The following is a 17,640-nucleotide window of genomic DNA, read 5'->3' on the forward strand; positions in this document are numbered from 1 at the left end:
AAACCTATATGTATTATACAATGCATCTTGCAGTACAGGATTCAATTGAAAAAGTTTTTTTTTTCATTTCTTCAAAAATAATTCGTAATCAATTTGTAAATCACGAATTTGAAATTATAACAAGTAAGCAAGTACCAAATTATTTGATTAAAAATATTTTATTTACGATTCAGTGATCCCGGAGAAGGGGTGAGGTGGAGACGCGAAAAAAAATTATTTCAGGATAATTATAAATAAATAACAGCTTCGTCTTTAGCATCGTCTCTTGCGCACGCACGTGCACAACCCAATCTTGGCATTTTAAGCATTTTCTGCATCCTTGTGTGAATTCAGGAAACTCTCTTAAAATTACATAAGAGCACAATTTTTCATTAAAACGTCTTTGTTCCTTTCTTTGACGAAGGGCAGCATTCCCTTGCTTTTTCTTACTTGGTTTCAGATCCAAGCATTTTATACGTGAAATAGCGTTTTGTATTTCAACTTTCATTTATTTATAGAGAACCTTTACAAGCATTTTCATTAAAAAAAAAAATTAAGAATGGTACTTGTAATTGCAACTGCGAGAAATAGGAAAGTTACACACATAAAAGCTTGCTGTAAGCTTATATCAATATTTCAAACAATACGCCATACACGCTCAAAATATTATCAAACCTTCAATTCAAAATTCAATAAAAATTTTCAGAAGTAGCCGAGAATGTTCTGAAATATAAAATTGTATGCTGAACATTGATACGCAATAAGATTATATCGAAACGAATTTTATTAATTGAGTTTGAATATTATGCAGGATCTATTAAATATATAAGTAATATGGATTTTGTCTTCAATTATTTCCTAAGAAATATCATACTTAGCAAATCAATTTACCTTGCATGATTGAATAGTATCTTAATTACAAATACTGAAGAGTTACCGAAGTTGTTCCATTTTATAGTACGACTCCACCATTTTGCAATTACAATATATACTAAAGAAGTCTATGAAAATAAAGCTAAAATGTTGCGTAATGTTCTCTGAAAAAACGCTTCTTTTTTATGCTTATATGCGAGAAAAGAGGAAGATTTACTGCATTTCGTTAGGCTTGGGGGGTTGCGTACCCCCTTGAACGAGGTGTGGAAGAATGTTGATATCGGCGAGTGAAATTGTTTACGTGCTTGTAAATAATATCGCGTTCGAATAATCGAATTGCACTATACGGAACAATCGGTGGTACAATTTGCGGAGTTCACCCTCGGTAGACCCATATCGGCCAATGGGGAAGAATATACATAGAACCGCGCGGCGAGTCGATATTCGTTACTCTCGACTAATTTAACGTGATAACGTGACGGCAGACGGGTCAATAGGAATTTACAGTGTTTGCCGACGGAAATCAAAGCGGGGCACTTAACTGTGCAGACAGACGACAGGCACCGGAGAGAAGTAACCTCTGACTGCCGTTGGGAAGGGAATACAACGGGGGAAAAGAAGAGGGCGAGAAAGGGAATCGTAGAGATAGACAAAGTCAGAAAAATCTGGGGGGATGAACGGGTAAAGTGGATCACGAATGTGAGAAATACCGGAACGATAATAAAGAAAGTGGTGAAACCAGGTAAGACAACAAAAGGTGAAATGTGGAGAGGGATAACAGAGAGAGAGAGAGAGAGAGAGAGAGAGAAAAAAAGGGATAGAGAGCAGAATTAAGGAGACGTACACACGTCGAGGACTCTACAGAGCAATCTAAGAAATTCGCGGTGGCTGCCATAACGAGATACAGCGGCGGACAAAAGAAAGTTTAAATAGTAATGTATACGATAACAACCGTCCAATTTTATTTTAAAGCGGCAATATATTTTTTAGAAATATAAAGCAATGGAAACAAGACAACTACAAAAGGGGGTACAAAATTAAGTTTTAGGTAGTAGTTTACACATTTTTCTGATTGCAATTTTGATATTCAAACATTTCGTTAGTTTTATAATTTTGTAAAACCTCCGTCGCTGTCTATTAGAGCTTACATCCTGTTTAGTATACTTGCAATTAACGTACGATCACCTTTATCTTTATTTAGAGAGCGAATTTTTATGCAGAATAAAAATTTTCTGACTGCAGGATACAAAAATTCTTTTTCGAACTCTCTTTTATATTTTCGTAGTCTCTGCGTGATGGGACAACATTATGTAGAGTGATATAATTTTTAACAACTGTTTCGAAATTTCTCATGTTCGTCGCTTTGTTTTCGAGTTATAAATTGAAAGTGATAGCGAGGAAAACGCCTTGGAGAGTGAAACAAATTCCCTCTTTACTGACTCGCGGCATATTTAGCAGATATTTGCTCGAGCAAAGGTGGAACGTTCAGTCTGATTTATGCGATTTTTTATCGTCCGGTTGAGAAGACGGGTTAATGAACAGAATAGGTGAACAAGAAGAAGACAAAGGCTGGAAAACTGACCGGGTATTTAACCAACCTGGCCAGGATTGCCGATAGAACGACCGACTAGATGAACAAATCAGGAAGTAACAGCGGGCACTACGGGCTAGCCGAACGGCCAACTACTTCGGCAGCCAACATAGTTCCTCTTCTTTTAATGTCACGCTACTACCTAGAAAAGAAACACGTTAATCTTTTAAGAGTATTGACTGACCGACCCTCAGCAATTTCCTGGGTAAGCCGCCGTTCCTCCAATTGACCATTCCTCCGAGTTTTATATACAGCTAGCAATCGGTCCGCTTCGGCGGCTTGACATGGTGGAGACATAATGAAACATAGTTCACAGTCTGCGATAATACCGTTCGAATCGCCTGAAATCGAACTGAAAACCGTGAACGTACAAACTTCAACGGATCCTTTTGCTGACGAAAAAGTTCGCTTCAGTCTGCCCTTTTTTCTCCTAGTAAAATAGTGCAATCTCTGGTGTAAAGTTTTTATGTACATAGCTATGTATTGTAAGTAGAATTTTATTTGTTAGCTGACAGTTCAACAAATAAACGGAAATAAATTATTTGTTGATTAAACAAGCCGAAATAGATTATTTAACACCAAACCTACCACCGCCGGTCAAAATGACCGTTCCAGATTTTTTATTCTACAATTACTGAAATTACAAAGATGCTTTCGCGGAAAATGATTACACAAATATATTTAGGAGAGCATGTATCATAATACGAACCGCACAAAATCCAAATAAATTCAATCTCGTCATTTTTATAAGACAACATGTATTAGACACTTTTAAGGCTTGGTAGGTTTGGTGTTAAATTATGAAATTAACTGTTATACAGGAATAATTTTTCGACTATTATATGCTACCTTCTATGGAAGTGTCATTATGGCCACAGGACTTTTGGTTTGGTCTAATGCAGGCATAAAGGAAGAAGGAGGGCCGTGTTAATAAGACGACAGGCACAGAGAGAGAGAGAGAGAGAGAGAGAGAGAGAGAGAGAGAGAGAGAGAGAGAGAGATACAGTCGGGCGATTTGAAGTGGTTAGGAGAAGAATACAAGGGAGCGAGACTGCATCAACATAGGGTGGCTGTACGAGTTTTTGTATTATACGAAGATTATCAACCTGTTCGGTTCCATTTCGAGGGTGCACGGCCGTGGGGTTAGAGGTTGGAAAGGGGGTACAAAGGGGGGAGCTAGTCAGTGTGATGGCACATACACCGAAAGGGGGACGCTTGTACAGGAGCGAGGAAAGTTGGAAGGGGTCGAAGAGGAGGTAGAACTGCGAGCTGCGAGGGTCGTTGAGAAGGGGGTTTGTCCCAAGTTGGGGGGGAGGGGGTCGCGAATAGAGCATGCAAGCACGCACACGCTGCATTCCCTTGGGACGAGGCCGCTCTTTATGCTCGATATAATACCGCTCTCAAAACATACACACTTCTCCTGTTCTCTTAACGTGTGTAGCCCAGGCACACGCCGGGGAGTGAGCCTGGCCTAGGGTAGGTGGGGTTCTTCGAGCTATACCGTCTCTCTATGGTACAACAATACGCTGCTTCCTACACAACCGTCTCGCGAGTCTGCACAGGCCAAACGTAACCTGCAGGGATGGGATCAAGCTTGTAATTGATTTGTGAATCGCGAACAATTTCTATGCTTCACCAAGTCTCCGAGGCGTATCGCATTGCGTTCGTCGAGATTGCAGCGGAGGCTACGATATAATGGCGGTTCGCTGCGTCTTCGTTAGTAAAAGCGTGGATCCTTCACCACTTCATCACTTCAATTTTGTCCAGTTTTCTGTCCTTTTAAATTGCTTATTGTTGTCACAAATCTGTAAAATTCGCAGTCTACTTAGAATTTAGATCAGCTTTAGATCAGTAGGTATTTTTCTGGTTAAGGATCTCCAATTAATTAATACTAGCCTGGGGACTAGCGCGGTCGAAGGGGAAGTTGGAGTGGGGGGACAAGTCTTGATCTGGCGACGCTGTTCAACTTCTTCGTCGCGGGCCACACGGTCCCCCCCGCCATCGATTTGTCCGTTCCCCCACAGCTTCTTATGTTATAGTATACGGTTATGTTATAGTATACCGTGTCAAATAGTGGGGGAACGTCGTTTCCCATCTTAGCGGAATGAGGAAGTGGGAGAAGGGGCCAACTGAGGCTCGCGGGCCGCGGGTTGGACAGGCCCAGTATCGCCAGCACGAAATGAGGGGAAAAAGTTACCTCCAGTACCGGAGTACGCAGGACAGAGACGGAACGCGTTGGAAATTTGGGGAATGGCGCAGTAGAAAGGGAAATTAGAGTGGGGAAACGAGTCCTGATCTGACGACACTGGACAGGCCTGCCTTACTAGACTGACCCGTAACCCCTCGAGCAACCACCTTCACCTGTGAGGTGTCGTACCTCGGCAGCCTCGTACCTCATACCACTCAACTCTTGCACGTTTCCGTGCACGCCATTGTACTGTGCTGCGACTAATTATAAGGCGATTTCTCGGTCGTGCGTGTCATATGTCCGTCACCGTCAATTGTCACCCCACCCATCCTTTTCCTCCAATTCATTCCATCGGCCACGGTTCTTTAGTAGTGGTTATTCCCAGGATAATTAATACCGTGCAGTTTTTATTTCTGTGGAGTAAATTTTTCCCATAATAGTATTTTTATGAATACAAGGCTATAATTCACAGTAATAAAGACCTTACACTTGCAATTCAGTTATAGGCACCTGCACCATAGATTCGAGAAAATTCACGGACCCTACGCTTCATTCTAAATCCGTCAACTTTGTCAAGGGCAACGAAGATATTACCGAATTCGTGTTGAACGAAACACCCGGTGTAGTATTTTTTCGCGAAAAATTGCAGAAAATGCTTGCGTTAGCAATATATAACACACTTTGCACGTAAACCAACAAAGAAAGCTCCTCGGCGGTCTTATCCTATTACAGCGAAGCTTGGCACTTTCTAGCTAAGTCGAAGACAAGACCCTCCGTTGCTCCCATTTAGTAATCCCCGACGTTGGACGGAAGTTTACAAGGAATATTTAAGTCTCCGCTAAGCTAGGATTAAGCCAAGACAAACACTTTGATTAGCGGAGACCAGGCTGTGTTTTTGCTGCCGCGACGCGTCGACTTTTAACTGCCGCGGCAATTGGGATTTAGGATTAACATCGAGAATCTCCTAAAATAACAGGCCAACGTGGGATATCGAAATCTATAGCGGTATCGAGCTGAACGAGTAAACACTGTTCTTGCGAAATATTTTACGCCTAACCCTACACATTCCGGGACAAAAACACAGCACACATCCAGATTTACAAGTGGAAAAGTAGTCCACGCATATTTATCTTGTATCTTGACGATTTTGAAAATACTAAAAATGTTTTCCTCGGAGAACTAGGCCACGAACAATATTTAGTTGGACTTCTGGAACTCGGAATGTGCAGAGCAGTAACAATTATTTTTTAATTGTGTATTTTTGAGTGGAGAATTTAGTTGCACAAGAAGTAATGCATTAAAAGTTGTAGAGATTTATTAATCATGTGATTAATTGGTAATTAGAAATTCAGTGTACGAATGAACACCGGTGAAATTGTTTTCTTTACGGGACGACTTAAATCAATTTTCCTTTACGGCGCGGAAGAACCGAGCTTAATCTTTCGCGTGGAAAACTACAATGTTTTATAATAACGCGGGCAAGTAAGACAGCGGTGGTATTAAGGGGGAACAAAGTACTCTCCGGCGACGACAAAAAAGTTCATATTTTTTCAATTAAGACAGGCGAAGAAGCGAGGGTAGATTCTCGTCAAGGCGAGAGAGGGTCTTTCGACACCATTAGCACTCTCGTAAAAATACGAAAGCGCGTCGTCTGCGTCGCACGAACTCTTTTCCACTTAAATATGAGATCAGAAATTAACAGTCGCTGCTCGGACTCGTTCAACTTAATCTACGCCTAACGAACTGTATTTTTTCTTTCTCTTTTCTGTCGCCCTGTCAACCACCCTAAATCTGACTGACACAAATACAAAATTTAAATCCAGACGCCCGTTGAACAAATTATTTATACAATCCCTTCCCCTGCATGTACGTTTACCGGTCTAGTTTTTAATAATTAATTAAATGATTATTTTTACCTTTCGTGTATATCACCACGGGTAATTTTAGCTTTAATTTACTCGAGAGACAAACGTTTTCGTACGATATACTTAAAAGATTCTAGTAGTTATACTATAATAATATTATTTTACTATAATAATCGTCAGTGCGCGAGTAGAAACGATTGCAAAAACTCAGCGAACGTGATCATTCACTCTTTACACCTTATAATTTTCGTTATTAGATTGGCGGAATGGATGACGCGATTCCGAACGCTTTATTTATTCAATACATGAAACCAGAAAATTTTTCGGAGGCTTCAGATTATTCATTTTTATTTCACTTGTGTTTGCACTCACTAAAAATTTCAATCTCCTACCGAATGGCTGTTAGTTGAAAAATAAATAATTGAAGCCGGTTTGATCCATTCGAAATTTGTTATAAAAATTGCCTACGGAACCGGCGGAAATTCAATGGAAACATCGGAATTTGATGCATTTTTCAGTGTGCATAATACAATTTCGGTCAAACAAAATTTGTTTAACACTCAAGGAAATTAAACTATACAGTAATTCGCACCGCGATATTCCGACGTTCTTTCAGAGACGATAATTTTCAAAAAATTGGACCAAACGATTCGAGTTCTTTTGAGAAGTTAAAAAAAATGATGACATGTACAAATTTTTTGGGAAAGATCGCGACTGTTCGGAATCTCGGACAAGCAAGAAAAGGCTGTGTTTTATAACGTTTTCATTCGTGTCTCTATTGAAAATGTTAAAAATTCATTTTGCAGATTCGTGTCAGTCATACACCGTTCCTCTGAAAATTTCATCGAAGTCGATTAACATCGATATAACCTACAAATAGAAAATTTCGGGTTTTGCCGATTTTCGGCTTATAAGTGTAATGTATCTGCAGAAGGGCAAAGGTTCTTCAATAGGTCATTTGAAGGTCAACATGTCATACATGGTTCGAAAATACATCGTCTCAGTTAAAAAAAAACGACGATGACCATGAAATGTCGGAAAATATTAACTATTTGAAATTGCTAATATCTCATTATGTTGATCTTCAAATAACAGTATTGAAATTATTTCAAATAGGTATTTCTTATTTTCATTTCAAATAAAATATGCCCAGGTCTGTCCAGACCCAACTCAGACCATATTTTTTTTCATAAACAGCGACCCCCGAGTAAAATCTTCCGAACGTTACTCAGAGACATTGACCTTGACATCATATTAGCACCAAACCTAACACAGCCGGTCAAAATGACCGTTCCAGATTTTTTATTTTACAATTACTGATATTGTAAAAGTGCTTTCGTGGGAAATGATGAAATAAATATATTTAGGAGAGAATGTATTATAATACGCGTCGCACAAAATCCAAATAAATTCAATCTCGTCATTTTTATAAGACAAGATGTATTAGTTGCTTTTAAGGCTCGGTAGGTTTAGTGTTAGAAAAGTGATCGAAATTAGAGGTGGCTGAACGTAAATATTTTTTCCTCCTCAGTCTACCGATTAGGGTAGAATTGTTCGGTCAGCTCGGAAATGGGTAAAAATGAAAAGTGTGGGTCGGTGGTGTCGGATGCGCGAGAAGATAGTCGAGATGGTCGAGATGGTCGAGCGTATCGGCATCCATGCACGGCCAGTTGGAAGCTGAGGGGCGGTTTTCGGACAAGTTAGGAAGGTCGAGAGGGGTGATTGTGTTCTGTATCATGTATAATTCACCGGCGTAGCTTGGGTCTCGCGTCGGCAACTACTGCGTTGTGCCCGTTATATCTGCTGTACCGGCCCCGGTAGCATGCTATATCTAACCTCTCACTGTCACGACATCTTAGATATTTTCCCTCGCTTCCGCCCTCTTTTATTTCCTTTCCCGCTCTTATCCTTTACTCCCATTCTATTTCTAACCGCCTCCTTTCCCTTTTCTCATTTTCCGGTTTCCATCCGCGCGTCCGGACGTTCTTTCGTTCGGGTCCTTCGCAGTACCTCCGGTTTCTCCCTTTGCTCAATTTCGCGTGTCACGAAGCCCTTTATGTGCCGGACCACAAGTCCCGCCGCCGAACAATGTCACATAACTTTGATAATTCCGCGGCCGTTGCATCATTCATGAAGTTGTCATTGTACAGCCATAACTTTTATGATGAGATCGCGCCGTAATGTTCCCGGATATTCTTGGAAACTTGCAACTGCCGAGCTATTCTTTTTTATTCCCCTCCTGCCGTCGCGACGTCACTGCGTTGGTTTATACTTCACCGGAGTAAGCAGAGAGCCACGAGAATTTTCGAAATACAAAGCGGTTTTGCGTTTGTAAGTGCTGTATGTGTCTTGTTCGTCGTTGTATCTTCGTGGACAGGTCGAATAGTGAAATGAATAAACATTTAGATTTTCTTTGTGTTCCGAGTCAAGGGAGAATGAAGTTTCTGCAAGAACAAGTTTATGAGCTTCGGTGCTTTTCTCGTATTCCAATTATAACTCTGATGCTTTTAGCACAAGGACTTGATCGTCTATGGCTATAGTAATTGACGTTAATTCTGGGTACGTTTCATCGGTCAAACCAGACTAAACTATTACCATCGGTATATAATTTAAATCAATATTTTAAGAACCATACTCGATGGTGTGCTGGCACTGTGCTATAGTAATTTCAACTTTAAGATTAAAGAACGTTCGACGAAATATAAATAAAATTATTAAAACAATCGGGATAAGATTTTAGTACTCACGGTATACTCGACGTTCCGTAATACATGTTTGTTGGAGTCATTGGTTCCAAGGTATTGGCAAGCTTCTCGATTAGGCTTCTGCATTAGGTAAGTTCTACGGCCAAAGTTGAAATCTAGTCACAAACATTTTGGAAAAATTAATCACTGCGTCCCTGGAATATGCAGTTGGACAGGGGATAGAATAAGGGGCCAAATTACTGTGGGGGTACCAGTTACTGTGCCTACATTAATTATTTTTAAAGCATAATCAATATTAAAAAATATATTAACTGATTCTAATGAAGAAAATTTAATATCTTCTTTTTAGTATTTATTACGCTTTAGAAATAAGTATAATTAATATAAGCACAGTGATTGGGTCCCTTACCCTATATGATCCAACTCATAACTCAAACATGAGTTAAACAAGTGAATTATGGTAATTAGTTATTCCTTCAGTGAAAGTTTCACTCAATTTTTATGGTAGAAACTAATTTTTGTTTTTCGTTTGGACAAAGAATTACGCTGCCATCTTATTAAGGTAGAAACGACGTAGATCTCCAACACCTGTAACACAATTAGATACTGTTAATAATATTTCGTTTCATTTTACGTCTTACTGTTAGCATGTTTCGTCATAGACGAATGTTTGCGAAACAGTTTGATCGTTAATACGAAATTAGATTTGCACTAGGTGATGCATGTAACTAATTTACGGCGTATTGTTTGCAGTTGCACTATTACAACGTTCGTCAACAATAAAGCTGCGAGCTTGTTGGACGCTTAAACACAATATTCAATTTCGAGCGCAGACCGTTTCCGCGATAGTTCAAGGCAGGCTGGTGGAACTGGAAAATACTTTTTATTGAAAGAAGTGTCGTGTCTTTTTGTCCCGGAGTGTAAATATCAGGGTTCGAAAAAGTTTCAGAACTTTTTCATCGGTTACGTTAAAATTGATTAAAAAATATCTGTTCCACGAGAATATTTTTCGAAAAAGTTCCGAATTCTTTTCACGAAAATTCCACAGGAACAGACAAGAAAAGAATTGTTGAAAAAACATGCTGTCATTGATCTAAGAATTTTCATCGAAGCTCGGAGACTTTACACGGGCGGTTCAGGGTTGAACTATGCTGGCCGTAACAAATCCAAAAATTAAACTAATCAAGCCACGCTCGAGGGTAAATTGGCTGCGCGTTTTCCCCAGGCTATTGGGTCATTGAGAACGAGTGCGAGCACAGTGCATCGGTTAGAACCGCACAAGTGTAGCGATAATGTAAACATGATTTGTAACACAAAGGCTACATGAGTTAGGCACGCCTGCCACATGTTCAGGCTTGAGTGCAGGAGTGTGGTGTGTCGGCGTACGCTCGCGTATTGTACGACCCCATATACTTCTCCATCCTTATGAGCTGTGTATACACAGGCAAACAAGCCTTAGGTATCGAACGGTGTTTACATGCAGTACCAATTAATCAGCAGATACTATAAACTCGTTTCCCTCGCGGCTTTTTCCTTCTCGAGTTCTCTTCTCTGGCACTGTAACAGGTTATTCCGCGCAACTGCAGCTGCAGACCTCCTGTTCTGCGCGTTCTGATTGCCGACTAAACTTTTGATCTTTGTACTTCAGTTTTTGGGGTGGCCGGGGTTCCTTAAACTTTGTTTGACGGCGCATCGATTATTTCCTTTTGTGCAACCGTGAGCCCCGATTTATTTACGTTTCATGCATGAATCTCGTAGCAGGGTTGCTTTTTTTTCTGTAGACACAGCGTGTAAGGAATTAATGAAGCTGTAGAAAAGCTGCTCAATCAGTAAGATTTTAATCAGTAAGATATTAATTTAGAACATATGTTAGTTCTAGTAAGTGCTAAATAGTCTTTATTCAGGCTGAAGGAAATATTTCTGATCGTTGAAAATATTTTTAAAAAGGTCAACGAAGTTAAATGAATATAAATAAAATAGAGGAAGAGTTGTTAGCAGAACCCCTAATTTAAGAAGTACAACGGTATATTTTGATAAGTACTTATTTCAGCAAGAAATGATTGTTACTTTTACATTTGTTTCTAGGAAGATTTTTATTCGATAAATTATTTGAATATTCATAGAAATGAAAGAATTAAACGAAATTGTATAAGTGAAAACTGCCTGTCGTCGCAAATAATTATGAGTACTGGAATTAATCATTTCCGTCATAAATTCATTACAAATAATGAATAATTTCAGTCGAGCATAGAGAATTGTATTAACCTAATTAATGCGGTGGTATTAATTGGATACTTTTTACCTTTGTTAGTTGACTCATGAAGTTTCCTGATAACCATCACGTGTCGTGGCGATAACATTACCCATTTTATGAGAAGCGTGCATTGGAGTTGCGATTTTTTGATTTGGATAAATAATCTCTTTAACAGTGTGTTCGTGTTCGTGTCATAAATTTATAATTCCGCACAATACTTGATAGGGATACGACACGCAACGTAGTTGCGTCTAGATTCGGTTCAATAAAAACATTGCACGTGATTGTAGAGCGCGCATTGAACTTGTTTGTTCATGTAAACATAATACACCGGCGCATACGTAGATAAGTGGTCATAATAGCGAAGACAGCAACATTTAAACTCTATTTCAGTATACCATACGGTGACACGTCAATATCAATCGAATGGCCTGCACATTACGTTCTAACGAAATTTGTTTTTGGACCTGACGGTATTTGCTAATTGTTTTCATTGACAACAATGAAAACTCTGTGGAAACATGCCGATAATAGAGTTTAGTTGTCATAATTGAATTTTGGATATGTAGTAGCGGTTCTAAATATTTCATCATTTGTTTTATTCTGACGAAATATTCTTTGCTGGACCGAAACTGATGTCGGGATTAATTAATTTAAAAATATTGAATGATTTAATTTAAAAATATATTTTTTACTTGCAGTCAGTGGAGAGGTAGTGGAAATAGATATCAATCAATTTCTGTGAAATGCAATACACTTAACTTTCATTTATTATATATATTTATTTGTAGTACATCAATTATTTGATAAATAATTGTAACTAATATTTACATTTTTTGGTAAATAAACCGATTTTTCGTTAAGTAAGAATTTCTGCTTTTTGCTGAATTTAAAAACATTATGGAACACCGATCATTAGAATCAGTCTACAGTAAAACTAACGTTTTTAACATATTTTGGCTGAACTAAATATTTTTTACATCTTAATAAATTTTGTATGCAAATAAAATGTTTGAGTCAAAGGAAAAAATACAGAACGAACTCTAGAATTATCAGTCCTATTACAATAGCCAGTTTTAAAGTTTTTAATTTATAAACAAACGGATGAATAAACTTGAGATTGTTTTTTTCGAAGGAATGAAAGGATGTAATGGAAAGACAAATTTATCAATAACATCAAGGTTTACTTTATTATACTATAATATTTATAGTTGAATAGGTACTTGGAACAAAGTTGGACACAAAGTATGGTAAATAAGTTATGGCACATGATATGTACAATATGGAGGAAAATCCTTTTCCTTTGTCATTGTTTTATATTGCGCGCAATTTGGCGTGCCTCGGAACATTGTTCTCTCTTCATGATACATTTGTTCTTAAGAAACTGATAACTTCATGAAAAGTGGCTCTTTGGTATCGCCTAAATACGTCTATTCATAATCTACAGGCATTGTTCATTCGAAGAGGCTCATTTTGCATCTCGACGCAATGTGACGTTTCAGCAATCTACGAAACGGAATTCTAACGGAAAAATATTACAAATTTCTACAATTTTCTACAATTTTCTACGAAAGATATGCACCGTTTAAAAAACAATTAAAAATTTTCGTTAACAGATTAAAGCGGACATTTCCAACAAGATCGAGAGGTGTTGCGAACTACAAAATGTGAATCATAAAAAAACGTGTCAATGATTTGAGGTTTTTTAACAAGTGCGCTATACCAGCATTATTTGTATCAACGTATTATTGTCTTTATTATTCATTACGTGTGAGAAAGTTTCCGTTAATACTTTAGACCATCGTAATCAAATGTTCGAAACCGTTTTTCTGATAAAAATCTGTACATAAATATTTAACATATTGATAATATTAGATTGCGAATTTTCGTGAAATATAGAAATTGTCTGCTAATAATTTTAGCGAGTTGGACACATTACAATAGTTTTTAGGTTGTTTAAATATTTTGGCTGTTCTACATTTGGTTTACTCAAATTGTAGAGAGAGAGAAAATTCGCACTCGGTTAATAATTTTTGGATGCTAGCTAAATATTAATCTCGAAAACAGCTGTGTTGTGTACTTATCTGAATACTATGATAACGCAAGTATGACCAATGTTTTTTTATTAGTGGAAAACTATATCAAACTGATTTCTTCCTTTGGAATTAGTGTCCCTTTTTAGTAATAATTTAGCAGCGCTAGATTGTCAAAATGTCACACTGTGCGTCGGTCAACTCTGAAATGAAAATCCCTAGAATCTATCGTACACGGAAAGGATCTCTGTGCTACGAAACGACACGAACAAAATGTCGGCGGAGACAGCGTTGTCGTTTCGTAGACGCGCGTCACAGATCGAAAGCGAATAAAGTTTTAACTAGTGCATTAATTATTACATAACAATTTACAAACATAGTCACCGCGTGATTATATACAAATTCGTGACAACTTTTACGACAAATAGAAATAATGAAAGCCTTGTCCGAATTAAACCACAATTTGCTAATGCTTGGCGAGCCGTCCAACTATCACAAACAATGACCAACAATGATAACTTTCCATTCTCTCGGAACGCTGACCCAAGTTGCACGCAACATATTTACATAGAAATTCTACAATGTCAGGCAATTAAACTAATACTTTATGATATGTCTTTATTATATTATTATATCGGTCAATTATGGTCTTACTCATAAATGGTGTTCAGATACTTTTACAATATTATAGCCTACTAAATCTTGTCATATCTTACAGAACCATTCTCTTCACCGAATCGCATTGGTTTTTACTATACAATGATCTTCGCGGAAAAAATTAATAAATCATTTACGAACGCTTACAACTATACCCGAATGGTCTCCTCTTTCTTTCTTTCTTTCTTTTTTTTTGCTGCTTTTTTATATTGTAAAACTGTTAACGATAACGGAAAGAACCTTTCAGATTTATACAAACGAGAAGAATACAATTTCATTGCGCGCGTTTTATGATTCATTCTGTTTTTAGTCGATATACAAGTAGTACAATTACGCAAGAGAAAATGTTTCTATACAGGGTGTTACTTCGAATGGCATAGTCGCGCGTCGTTTAGAAATTGAAAGATGAAAGACACGCAAATGCTGCAAATAACAGTGATCGCTGGGTGTATACTCTTACCTCGAAATTCCATTTCGCCTATGATATGTAAACAGTATTTATGATTTTGAATAATTATTAGATTTCTAAAATGTCTTTTGTCCCACTCATCTACGAATCTTTTTTTTCCCCTTTTAAAATAGTCATTCTCTAAATCGATTTGGAAATCGTCCGCGTTATAAGTATTTCCCTCGTTTACTGCCACCGTAGAGTCTTTACGATTAAACGAACGTGAAACAAAGATGGGATCGAATCAACAAGGCTTAGGTAGTTAAATTATGCAAAGTTTGTTTGAAAAGATCTTACGCTAAACGGTAAATGTCAACGCGAAAAAAGAGAGCGGCTACCGGAAACTGATTATGCAATACACCTATGAGTAAGATTCTATGTTTAACAATTCATTTTGGCTTCTTTAGATTTATTACAAACATTCAATCTAGTTACTGATAGTAATTATTTATACTAATTAGTATTCCTCGTTTAATCCTTTATACAAACCTTCTTATAATTGTACGTCTCAACATAATACTCTTCGGTTATATGTATTGTTAGTTTAGCTTTTGTCAAGTGTTCAAAACTATCGCCGCTGCTGCATGTGACCGTTTCGTAAATAAAGAATGATTTATACACATTTATATATATTTATATATATACACAAGAATCTTCATCTTTTGCGCATGTAGGTATACGCGACCTTTTCGAGTAACTTCTGTTCCTTTGTCCTGCTTTCGTGAATATGTTGTCTCGAGCAGGATGATCCATGAAATCATTCTAAATCATTTTTCTAATTGCGAATGTTTATTTTTGCGTTATTATCGGATGGCTCCCTAAAAGAATTTTCTTTAGTCGAAACGTTTACGGTTAAGGTAACTTGTATTTTCAAATGATTTTTAATATCTTTTAAATCCTGTCTAACACTTGGTTCACGGAGCACTAAAAGTGATTATTGAAAAGTAACATGAATGTACTCATCAAAATTTTTAGCCATTATTTTCTTATGGATCTCATTCCTTATGGATGCATCTCTAGAATTTCAATAATCATAAATTAAAAATATTAGAACCCGCCATTTTGACGGGGTGTATTCTGAAAAATACCCACGTCAAGATATCCATAAGAGACAATGAAGTTTCGAATGAATTCAACAGTTCAACATTTTTCAATAAAATCATAAATTAAGACGAGAAACACTTATCATTGAATTGGAATATTGTTTCTTTCGCTTTTATGCGAATGGGAAAAATTATGAAAAGCTATTTACATTGCGAAATGAATGTTATGCATTTAAGTATATTTATTTAGCAAATAAATAAAGAAAGTACGAATTATATGATCAAGTGAAAAAATATTTGAATTTCATTTGAAGTACAAATAATGAAATAATTTTGAGAAAATTATTTGGCCGTTCAAATAAACTAACATATGATTACTACGATTGTTCTAGCATGTAGCAACGATTATTTTTTAAATAATTTATTTCGATGATGTCCAAGCCTGATACAACATTTGTTTCCGTGTCTTTTGAAAGATTTCCGATATTTTAAAGATTCAAACATTGGTCGTTATGTACTGATATGAACAAACCTGAATCGTTACGGATACCTTGAGATGGCAATTAATTATCACGGATCACCCTACGCGCGTGTAGAACATGGATGTGCTCGGAGTTGTAAATAGAGAATATACGTATGTATAATACAGTACATAAGCTTTGCACCCGACTTATCCACGAGTAAAAAGTTCAAGTATGTCTGCTTACCATTAAGTTCGACAATATTACCGGATTGTACATGCATTGGAGTATAGTGTAGGCGCTTTGTTACGAGATTGTAAACATTGTTGCTTCGAAGTACTTGGCACGCAGAATAATGAGAACGTGATTGAAGTTTCGAGTCGTGTGCGAAACGATGATGTCGTTCTTGCTCAGAGACAATTCTGTTTATTTGTTATTGCAACGTTACACGACTTTGCCGTGTTCGTCGACCAGTCAATTACCGAATTTCGTTTCAAGCATAAACAATGCAAAGAAGAAAGTCGACCGACACGAAGATTTGCTAGAACTGATTGAATCGACAGAAGGTTCTCTCGCCCCCCGTTTCTCTAATAATTGGTATATACAAGTATGCAAAATAGTGACCTAGAATTCTGCCTTATTCATTTTTAGGTAAAAGAAAATGTACACGGCACATATACCTACTCGCGCCAAACAGTAAGGCTCCTAGGTGTACATTATGATAATGATAACTATTAAAAGCATACTGCGATATGATTTGTTACCCTGTCTTTAGTGCCTACAGAATACAGTTCATGTCTGATCGAGGAAGTTGTTTTAAACAATGTCCCTTACCGTCGCGGGCAAATTTTTACCGAAGAGGGAAAACAGTTATCGCGTGTCTGTTGTCTGCAAGCCTGATTTCGGTCTCGATTTCAATCGACTAGAAAAGAATTTCGCGCAAGCGTATGCGACAAGATATTCGTTGTATAATTCCGCGATAAACGAAAACACAAACGTCGTAGCAATGCCGGAGTCGATGTTTGTTCGATGACGATCACTGTAGAAGTAATAATGGCGATATCGATAAAACGAGTTCCATTGACATTAGAAAAATAGATAAAACCGTCACTTCGTGTATGATACTTCGAAAAATTAGGTCAATGTAGCAAGGTGATCGATTTCAAGCAATTTCCTTCTTGTGAATTGAAAATGATAAATGAAGGTACATATATACATACGTTAGGGCATTCTTAATGCGTGGTAGTCAGAAATTTCTTTAGTATTCGATACATTGAAAATATAGAAGTAGTTCAACAGCTTAAAACGTAAGTAAAATAGATGTTATTTTGCACGTCGTGCTTGTATCAATTACAGTTGCTCCGTGAAACGAAATTTCATCTTGAAAACATAACAAACTTATTAATTCGAAAACATAATAAACTTATTAATACCAACTAATCAATACAATTATTATCATAATTAAATAAAAAACAAATTAATAACCGAGACAATGATATGTGGCCACGGAAATATAAAATATTGCAGTGGGAGTATTTTACTT

This window comes from Halictus rubicundus, chromosome 6 (genome assembly GCF_050948215.1).
Source record: "Halictus rubicundus isolate RS-2024b chromosome 6, iyHalRubi1_principal, whole genome shotgun sequence".
Classification (NCBI taxonomy): Eukaryota; Metazoa; Arthropoda; class Insecta; order Hymenoptera; family Halictidae; genus Halictus; species Halictus rubicundus.